Source organism: Sesamum indicum, linkage group LG2 (assembly GCF_000512975.1).
Source record: "Sesamum indicum cultivar Zhongzhi No. 13 linkage group LG2, S_indicum_v1.0, whole genome shotgun sequence".
In the NCBI taxonomy this organism is placed as follows: domain Eukaryota; kingdom Viridiplantae; phylum Streptophyta; class Magnoliopsida; order Lamiales; family Pedaliaceae; genus Sesamum; species Sesamum indicum.
Genome location: NC_026146.1, coordinates 4053287 through 4062749, shown reverse-complemented (window position 1 = coordinate 4062749; position 9463 = coordinate 4053287). Strand labels below are relative to the sequence as shown.

Here is a 9463-nt window from a genome sequence, read left to right as displayed (position 1 = left end):
TCCTTTCGGCCCCATGACTCGCCCTTCCTTGTGTAATATGATTTCCGTTCCCATTTCTTAATTCGGGCTTCACATCCGGACCAGTTTCCTGCCTGGAATGCCTCAAACCTGTCGACCTCCTCGCCCCAACATACCCTCCTTTAACGTATCCATTCTCCAGCTTCATCTTCTCCAGCCCCTGAGGCGGAGACATCAAGGAAGTTCTACTACTCTGAGCACACCCCATATGCAGAAACTGTCAGTATTATTAGCTAAACAAAGGTATCACTGTTTTTTGATCAGTCTGCTTGAGTTGTTGAAAGACAGGAAACATGTTAATATTCAATAACAAGAGCAGTGAACAAGAACAAGGGAACCACTGAAATAAGACATATGGTAGAAAGAGAAAAGCACAAGTGTTTTATTAGGCAGGAAAAGGAAAGACATGACGGGAAGAATAACATGAGATCACAGGCAGGCCGGCAGGCCGGCATCCACAATTTGGAATATTTACATCAATATGCTAAGAAGCAGATTTGAAGAGTTCTTACTTAGACTTAGCTTCTTCCGCTGCATATGAATCATAAGGACTGCTGCCACTGGATTTTCCCCTGCCTACAAAAAGACCAACACATCTTTTCTCATTTTGCTTCTCCTGTCTGGTAAAGACGTTATGTACACATTTGATCACCTAATTTCACTGTCATTCTAAATATACAAGAATAATTCAATTCTTATTCAGTCTGATCGAATAATTTGAGAAGCACTAGTGAGGTGATTCAGGATTAGAAAAGGAAAAACCTGTATCAAACTAAAACTTCTACTTTTGGAGAACTTGGATCCTGAATTACCACGTGGGATTCGGATTCTATTAACCTGAAAAAGTACAGAGGGCATGTATAGGGGTTACCGCATTCTACCCCGTGATAATCATAAAGTTTAAATAACATAAATAATTATACTCAGGAATGGTATTAAACTTCTTGTAATTTTAGCATATCTCAAGTTTGTTTCTATTTCATAAATAAATTCCTCTATTAGTCAAAATTAACTGAATTTATTGATATTAACGAAAAACTTAAATGAAAATTAATATCTACTCTCGATTGACTTATTACTACTCATTGTAGGTCAAACAAATTTTTTCCCACTATACCACCCTAATGACGACGAAGATATACCTCCTCATATGCATTAATTTGTAAAGGTTTGACTATAAAATAAATTAGTAATAAGTCGATCAAATTAAATATAATTTTATTTTTTTTGGTTCTTTTATTAATATCAACACTTATTTTTCAAACTACAAAAAATTTAAGTATGACTACACCAAAGAAAGAAAAATTATTATCCGTAAATAATAAGTTCAAAAAAAAAATCATGAGAAAGTATATGTGCAGACCAGCCAAAAAAATAAATAAATAAAAAATTATGGCATTGTGCCAAAGGGTATAAATCCAGCATAATCGGCACGTGCACCACAGATTCAGCTTTCAGACAATCTGTTGCACGTATATTAATTTTATGACGAGTTTTTCACCATTTCATTTAAGTCGGGGAGGATTTGTGAAGTTCATAACTATTACATAACGTAAGACGCAGTAAACTCCCATGGCTGAATTGATCCGTCTGAACATTATCATGGGACCATGTCCTTCCCTTTTCTTTTTTTTTTTTTTTTTTTGTGTATTTTGTCTCCTAATCACAAGAATTGGACTGTATTTTTGTATTTTTATTGACTTGGATGAACATCATCATCTTTGTTAAACAACTGAATCCCAGTCCGGATTGGCGTCTGGGTTGCGTGTTAGTTCACCAAATAGGTGGCCCCCCAGTTCCCCACACAGGATGTGTCCGAACTCCATCTCCATTAACAATGCTAGTTATAGTTTCAAACCCCATCTAAGCAGAGCGAAAATGCGGATTCAGACTTCTGTTCTTTTGGAAGCAGGCTTCGTCCATGCAGAGAGCAGCGAACGACCAGCTCAACCAAAAAGCTCGGGAACTGTGGCCGGCTCCAAGCTTAAAGATATTTTGATTATTGCCAACTAATGTAGAGTCCACTCGCCTTAAATTTCTGGATAAGTAATTTCTAGACACCAGTCAGTTCATGTATTTAGGGAACCCGTATTGAAGTTAAGTAAAATTCTGCAGACAAAAGTAGTTCCATCAGGGAGTTGGCTTCTTAAGGATGAACTGAAGTTCTGCAGCACAAAAAGATACCAATTATCAATTTTCATCATACCAGAACGTTGTCATTGGTATATCGATACAACTGCTGGCTGCTGCACATTTGTACCTTGCATTTCTACTTCAATGAAAATCAGCTACAAGACGTCTCCCAAAATATACAACTCAATTTGCCCACGGTATATGGTATATGAAGAAGACGTGTCCACAGCATCGGACGTCCAGTAGAGTTGAGCTAAACACATGATGTAGAAATGGTTCAACCACAAGAAACTAAAAAACCCATTCGACGGTTGATAAACTCAAGTCGCATATCTTGAAGACCTGGAACATCAAGAAATGGATCATCCAAGATCTACAATTCTAAAATTGGAGAGGAGGATTCTAACTTGATCCACAAAAATCTAAGCCTCTTGCGTACTCAGTTAACGTCCCCACAGCAGAACCAATTATCATCCAAACAAGAAGGCAAACTATTACATGCAAGAACCACTTAAGCCCAGTATCTAATTCCTATGTAGTAAACTGGGCATTACAACTGTAAATTGATATAGAACTCACTACAATCATGTTATTCGTTTCAGTCCAACTCAAGAAAATAAAAGCACTAGGAATAAAGAAAGTAACAGCTTCCCCAAGCAAAACAAACCACAGGAAACAAGGTGGCATCACAATAGCTCCTTAGTACCTGCCACAGCAGACTTCATTCTTGGCAATGAAACCAAAGAAGGGCCCTCGATCAGCTTCCTCAAGCTTCCTCTGTCTGATATATTCTTGAAGCTCTTTAGCCGAAGGCCTCTGCAACTCCAACGTAATCACATTCTTGTCCGTCACAGCAGCCCCCTATGACGGTGGCGTGGATAGTGGGACAGGCTTTACAGGCGCAGGAACCACCAGTCTCCTTAACGGGCCCTCAGATATATGAAAGTAGAGGAGGGTAAAGGCGGAGGAGGAGTTGGAGGTGAGTGGCAGCGGAGTCTGATGCATGGGAGTGAATGCCTCATTTTTCAGGTACAACGAGAAGAGCAAACAGCAAACGAGAGAGTGTATAAGAATGAACCGACAGAGGAATTCATCATGCAACCAAAGCGGAAAGAAGTAAAATAAAAAACACAACCTTTTCGGAACCAAGCGATTTTAACGTGTCTGTTTCACAAATCAAACAATAGGAGAAGTGCTATCAATTGTTGGTATAGTAAACCTAACAATTGGAAATATATGCACATTTTTTTAATACAATGAATTCTTTCAAGTAAAAAATCATATAAAGTTACACGCACATTACTGGAATAAGTAGAAAACAATATCGCATCCCCAAAAACATAATAAGTAAAATAAAAAATTTAGATTATAGAGATAATAATGACAAATAATCTAAATTTTAAAATTAAAGTCATTAACAAGAATAAAAACACGAGCACTTCAGATATAGAAAGGAATTTAAATTATTTTGGCAACTAAATTTACCAAAAAGAGCTTCGATAATAGAAAACAGAAAGTTATCTCTTCATTTGCAAAACAAAAGGAAATTTCTAGCTCTTATTTGAAATTAAAACAAAAGTTAAATTATAATTACCAACTAGTTTGTTAAAAAAGAATTGATGAATTTTTTCAACAAAATTGTTAATTATACAATGATCTAAATTTAGATAGAAATACAACATAAAACATATTATGTACATGACAAAATAAAATTAAAAAAAACTATCCAAATATCGCTTGATGAACATCTTATTTTATACAGGTGAGGCAAAAATAACAACCATGCTGTGATTAAACTATCTCAATTGCAAACAATTCCATACATCCTCATTGTTATTCCAGAGACTCACATGTCCAAATGCACCCCAGCTCGCCCTTATGTAACTAGCACGACGAAGACCCAGATCAAACTCTGATCCAAGCCAAACACTACTGTTTGCAGCCACTGAAACCAAGCAAAAACCATATAAACGCTACAAAACCAAATCTCGTCTCGGCAGACAGCTCAGTGCCACCAGGCAACAACAATTGTAAACCAAAGAATACAATATCACCATCAGAGTACAAGATATGAACCAGATACTTTGTCGACATATATCCACATCAACTATAGAGTCCAGAATGACAAGAGTTTACGAAACTTTATGTGAATGTCCAAGTAATAACAATTGCATCCAAACTATAAAGAGGAAAAACAAAAAGGACACACACTTCCAGTGTTGTCCATTGCATATCCTACCCTCCCCTATTTAGTCCTATTGCTTTGAGCAGGAGATGTGAATAAAAAAACCTTCATACATCACCTCGATAATCTGACCCTTACAAAGAGCATGCTGCTGACCAAAGTCGCAACTGAGGGCAAGTATGGAGACAATCACGAAACTCGGGTGATTGCCCTTAGCGTGCATATCAGAGAAAAGGCAATTTAAACACTTTGTCTGATACTGCATTCTGAGGAAAGCACCCTGCCAACCAAACATATTAAGCAAACTACATCACCATGAATCTATCTTGACCAATGAAAACTACAAATTCTCAACACCTCCACATCAATGGGAGAAGACAAACCACATCTATGCTTACAGTTCCAAAAAAAGAGGGAAGAGAAACAATGCTACTTCAGTCTAAAGTCAGCATCAATTAATGCCACCAAAGTTGCACTCAGAAAACTAGACTACAAGCGACTGGCAAATGCAAGCAAGTAAAAAGAACAGAACTAAACTACTATACAACACAGCAAGCTATGATCCAAATTAAAAAATATAAGAATCTAGGACTTCGTCGACATTTCAATAAATTCCTGGTTGATTCTGAAGAAGATCGATCATTCAATTACAAAGCATATATCTAGAAGCACTTCTATGCGCCAAGGAGGAGAACGCAGGTAGAACAAATAACCAGAATAATAGAAAAGAAGGAAGCGCCTGACAACCTTGCCCTTCGCTTGTCTTCGGCTTTGACAAGTCCTATTACGAGATCAGTGAGCCGACATACCCAACCCTAACCAGGAAAAGAAAAAAGAGGCCCAGGTTGCAGATTAATAACTCAAAGAACTCTCACCTTAATAAACAATTGCTTGCTTGCCAAAGCCTACTATAAACTACATTCAACTAACCGATGCCTGCATTCAGGAAGCAAATAGTTACGACAAACTCCAAATGAATCAACCATGTACACTAAAGATCCTGCTACCGGATGCACAACAAATAGCAAATTTTAGAAGTCCAACAAACCACTTATGACATTAGCACATAATGTACAGCATGCAAAGCCTAGTACAGAGCTATCTCCTAACCAAAGGTGAAGTGAGGAAAAAAGTATCACAACACTTGGATGATATCACCAGTATGAATTATCAAGTGCATCAGAGAGGCCCCAAAGACTCTGGTACAAGAATTTGAAAAATTCAAACCTCAATAGTGACAACACAAACAACAACAATAAGTATTGACAACAAGAAGCAGTAGCAGAAACTGAGAAAAGCACCCTAACACCATATAAAACATCATCCAACACCCAGCAAACTACTGAACCTTCCACCTTCCTTGACCAAAATATCTCAAATTTTCCTGTTAATGAATAGAACAAGATATATCACATCCATGCTTACAGTTACCTAAAAAAGAAAAAGATAGTTTACTTCTGGATTAAAAGAGGAAACATCAAAACGGGGCTAATCCTGGAGGAGGTCACAACCAGTTAACACCAAGAGGCATACTTCTGAGAAAAGAAGAGCACGACTTTAAGCAACAGGAGAAACAGTCCTAACAAGAAAGAGCAGAAAAGAACTAATATGTTACAATCTCAATCACACCATCTGTGCAGCCAAAGCAACATCTGGCAAACCAAGAACTAAGCTACCGACTCTGTAACAAATTCCACTAGTGGACCAACTCTCACTAGGCCATGCGGTTTCACACATCATTACTGAATGCTACCCAAGCAATAAATAATCTGAAGCACAATACAAGAAGGAAAACCAAACCTTTCCGAACATATCCCAAAATTCCCCTTCAAAATCTAGAAAACAAGTTCATTATTCAAATATAAACCATACACCTAAAACAGCTCATTGAAGTAAAGAACAAGGATCAACAGAGTGGTTTCACTCGTAAACAATATACTGAATGCAACCTAAGCAATCAATAATCCAAAGCAGAATACAAGAAGGAGAACCAAACCTTTTCCAACCATATCCCAAAATGCCCCTGCAGAATCTAGAAAAGAAGTTCATTGTTCACATATAAACCATATAACTAAAAGAGCTCATCGAAACTACAAACAAGAATCAACAGACCTAATTACCAAACCAGTCATTGGTATATGCCTAATCTAGAGACCAAATTTACCATTCAGATGCACATTACAGATAAGGACGCTTTTATCTCAACAAGAAGCAATAGAACTAAGAACCAAAGTTAGAAGAACGCAGATTCAAACATGTCTCCCACATTGTCCATGACACACTTTGTTTTGTCCTTAACCTGACATCTTTCTCCAAACCTAACACCCAAATAAAAGCCCCACAATATCATGATCAGGTAATCTCACTTAAATGCCCCTAACCAACACATATTTCCAATCTGGATACAAGATAAGGAATCAAAATTGCAACGTATTACCAAGTTCTTTCAGCAGAATCTAGAAACCAAATATAAAGCTTATGTGAAATGCAAATAGCAAGAAGCAATAAACTAAAAACCAAAATCACAACAAAAGAATGAGAAACACGGAGACCGACACACGAATTCCCTCGTGTCCATAGCATGTCTTGTTACCATTTTTCACATCCTACTTCACCAAATTGCACAGATAAATGCCCAACAGTAGAGAAAAAATGGGGAGCTCCAAATTGCATATCTTGGTTTTCCCTTTCTCATGGACTATCTCTGAAATTGATAACAGGATGCCTTGCAACCAGGAAAAAAGCCCCAAAATGCAATTAAATAGCTTGTTCCTAAGTCAAGACCAATTATTATTAGAAGAGAAGAGAATGAATCAAGGACTACCACATTACACCTAAATTCCCCTGCAGAATCTAGAAACCAAATTAATCATTCAGGTGTACATAACAAAACAGAAGGGCTCACATGAATGAGAAGCAACAGAACTAAGAACCAAACTTTGAAAAAAGCTAACTCAAACCTGTCTCCACCATGACACACCTTGTTTTGTCCTTTCCTCTCCTCTTTCTCCATACCTTACACCCAAATAACAGCCCCAAAATGCAGACGATAGGTTAAACCACTTACATACCACTCACCAACAAACAATTCCAAGCAAAATACAAGATAAAGAATCAGATTTGCAAATTATTTCCAAGTTCCTTTGCAGAATAAAGAAACCTAATTATCATCCAAATATAAGAGCTAAAGTGATATATGCAAAGAGCAAGAACCAATAGAACTAAAAACCAAAATCACATTGGGAATAATGAAAAACACAGAGACTGACAACTGACTTCCTCTTGTCCACAGCACACCTTGTTTTTCCCTTTCCGAACTCCTACATCTCCAAGCTCCTAAAAGATACATCCAACACCAAAGAAAATTTCATATCTTGTTTTCCCTTTTTCACGGCCTATTTCTCATAAATTCGTCACTGGCATGCCATACAACCAGAAAGAGTCGCAAAATGCAAATAAACAGCTTGTTATTAACTCTGACCACTCTTATTACATCAGCAAGAGACATAAAAATTAATAATCCCAATCAGATGAGAAGAGAACGTATCAATGACTATCACCTCAAACCTAAATTCCCCTGCAGAACATTCAAATCTACATAATATACCAAAACGGCTTACATGAACGAGAAGCAATAGAACTAAAAACTATACTTAGAAAATCCAGACTGAAACCGTCCCCACAATCGTCAATGACACACCTTGTTTTATCCTTTCTTGCCATCTTCCTCCATACCTAACACCCAAAAACAGCGCCAAAAATCCAGATACCTGGTTGAACAACTAAAAACCACTAATCAACATATAATCCCATTCAGAATACAAGATAAAGAATAAAAAATTGCAACTTTTCTTCAAGCACCCACTGCAGAATCTAGAAGCCTAATTATCATTCAAACATAAGAGCTCATATAAAATGTAAAGAAGCAAGAGGCAACAGAACCAACAACCAAAATCACATCGAAAAGAATGAAAAACATGGAGACCGTCACCTGAAGCCTGTCCACAACATACTTTATCCTTATTCACATCTTCTCCAAATTGCTCAGAGACATACGCACACCAAAAAAGGAGCTCCAAAGTGCAAAAGAACAGCTCCATATCAACTTAAGCCTCTTATCACCTCAACAACACAACTTATAACGACACTGATCAGAACAAAGAATCAAAGGAACTTCCCCCAAATTTCCTCCAAAAAATCTAGAAACCAAATTAATCATCCACTACACAATACGGATTGAGGAGTACTTGCATGAATGCCAAAGAGAAATAAGCAATAGAACTAATAACCAAAACTATACTAAAAAAAGGGATACTGAAAATTGTCTTTCCTCTCGTTCACACCTTTAAAACAGGCTGAAATGCAAATAAAGCGCTCAATATTAACTTATACCATTTATCACTGAGTAGACAATTGACTCCAATGCCTAGTAGCATCCTTCTAACCAACGCCGCAGACAAGAATAAAATAGCAATCACCAAAAAATCTATTGGATTAGAAACTGACTACCCTTATCATTTGCCCCAGAGAGATCCCGTGATTTCTAACCACAAGTTGAAAAGTTTGAACCGAAATTTAGAATAATAGTAACAACACAACCAAAAACGATAACCAGCAGGTCAAATAAATGGAGATAGTACTCGCCTAGAAAGAAATCTAGGGGAGCACCTTACCGACCAACGATATCAATATATTCAACACCTAAGCAGACTACTGATTAACATTCCATCCGCATTTACCAAAGAGACATCAGCATCAACTGTCAAGATTTTCCGTCATTGAATAAATCTCATATTTCTGCTTATGATTTGCAGCAAAACAGATAGGAAACCAACCCGTCAAACCAGAACCACTCCCCATGAACATTCCACAAGATAGGCAAGGAAATCCTTTCCATAGTCGTTCTTTTGCTAGTTCTTTGAATTCCTGAAATTCTTTCTCTAGTTCTGCAAATTCTTGAAATTATCCTCTCAATTCCACAAGTTCTTGAAATTCTTTCTCTAGTTCTGTGAATTCTTGTACTCTTTCTCTAATTCTGCGAATTCTTGTCATTATTTCCCTAGTCCTGCAAATTCTTGAAATAATCCTCTTACTCTTGAAATTCTTGAAATTCTTGAAATTCTTTCC

General features: G+C 37.2%; 1 long non-coding RNA gene across 10 annotated transcripts; it reads right to left on the bottom strand.

The window, feature by feature from the left end:
- LOC105179245 lies at positions 1408 to 9449 on the bottom strand. 10 transcript variants are annotated; one of them, XR_002288118.1, is made up of 3 exons: positions 4002 to 9449; positions 2858 to 3147; positions 1408 to 2404 (listed from the first exon to the last, which is right to left on the bottom strand). It is a non-coding gene; the product is annotated as an uncharacterized LOC105179245 (long non-coding RNA). The 10 variants fall into 10 exon arrangements; XR_002288109.1 differs by having other exon boundaries at positions 1409 to 2493; XR_002288116.1 differs by having other exon boundaries at positions 1410 to 3147; positions 4002 to 4096; positions 4455 to 9449.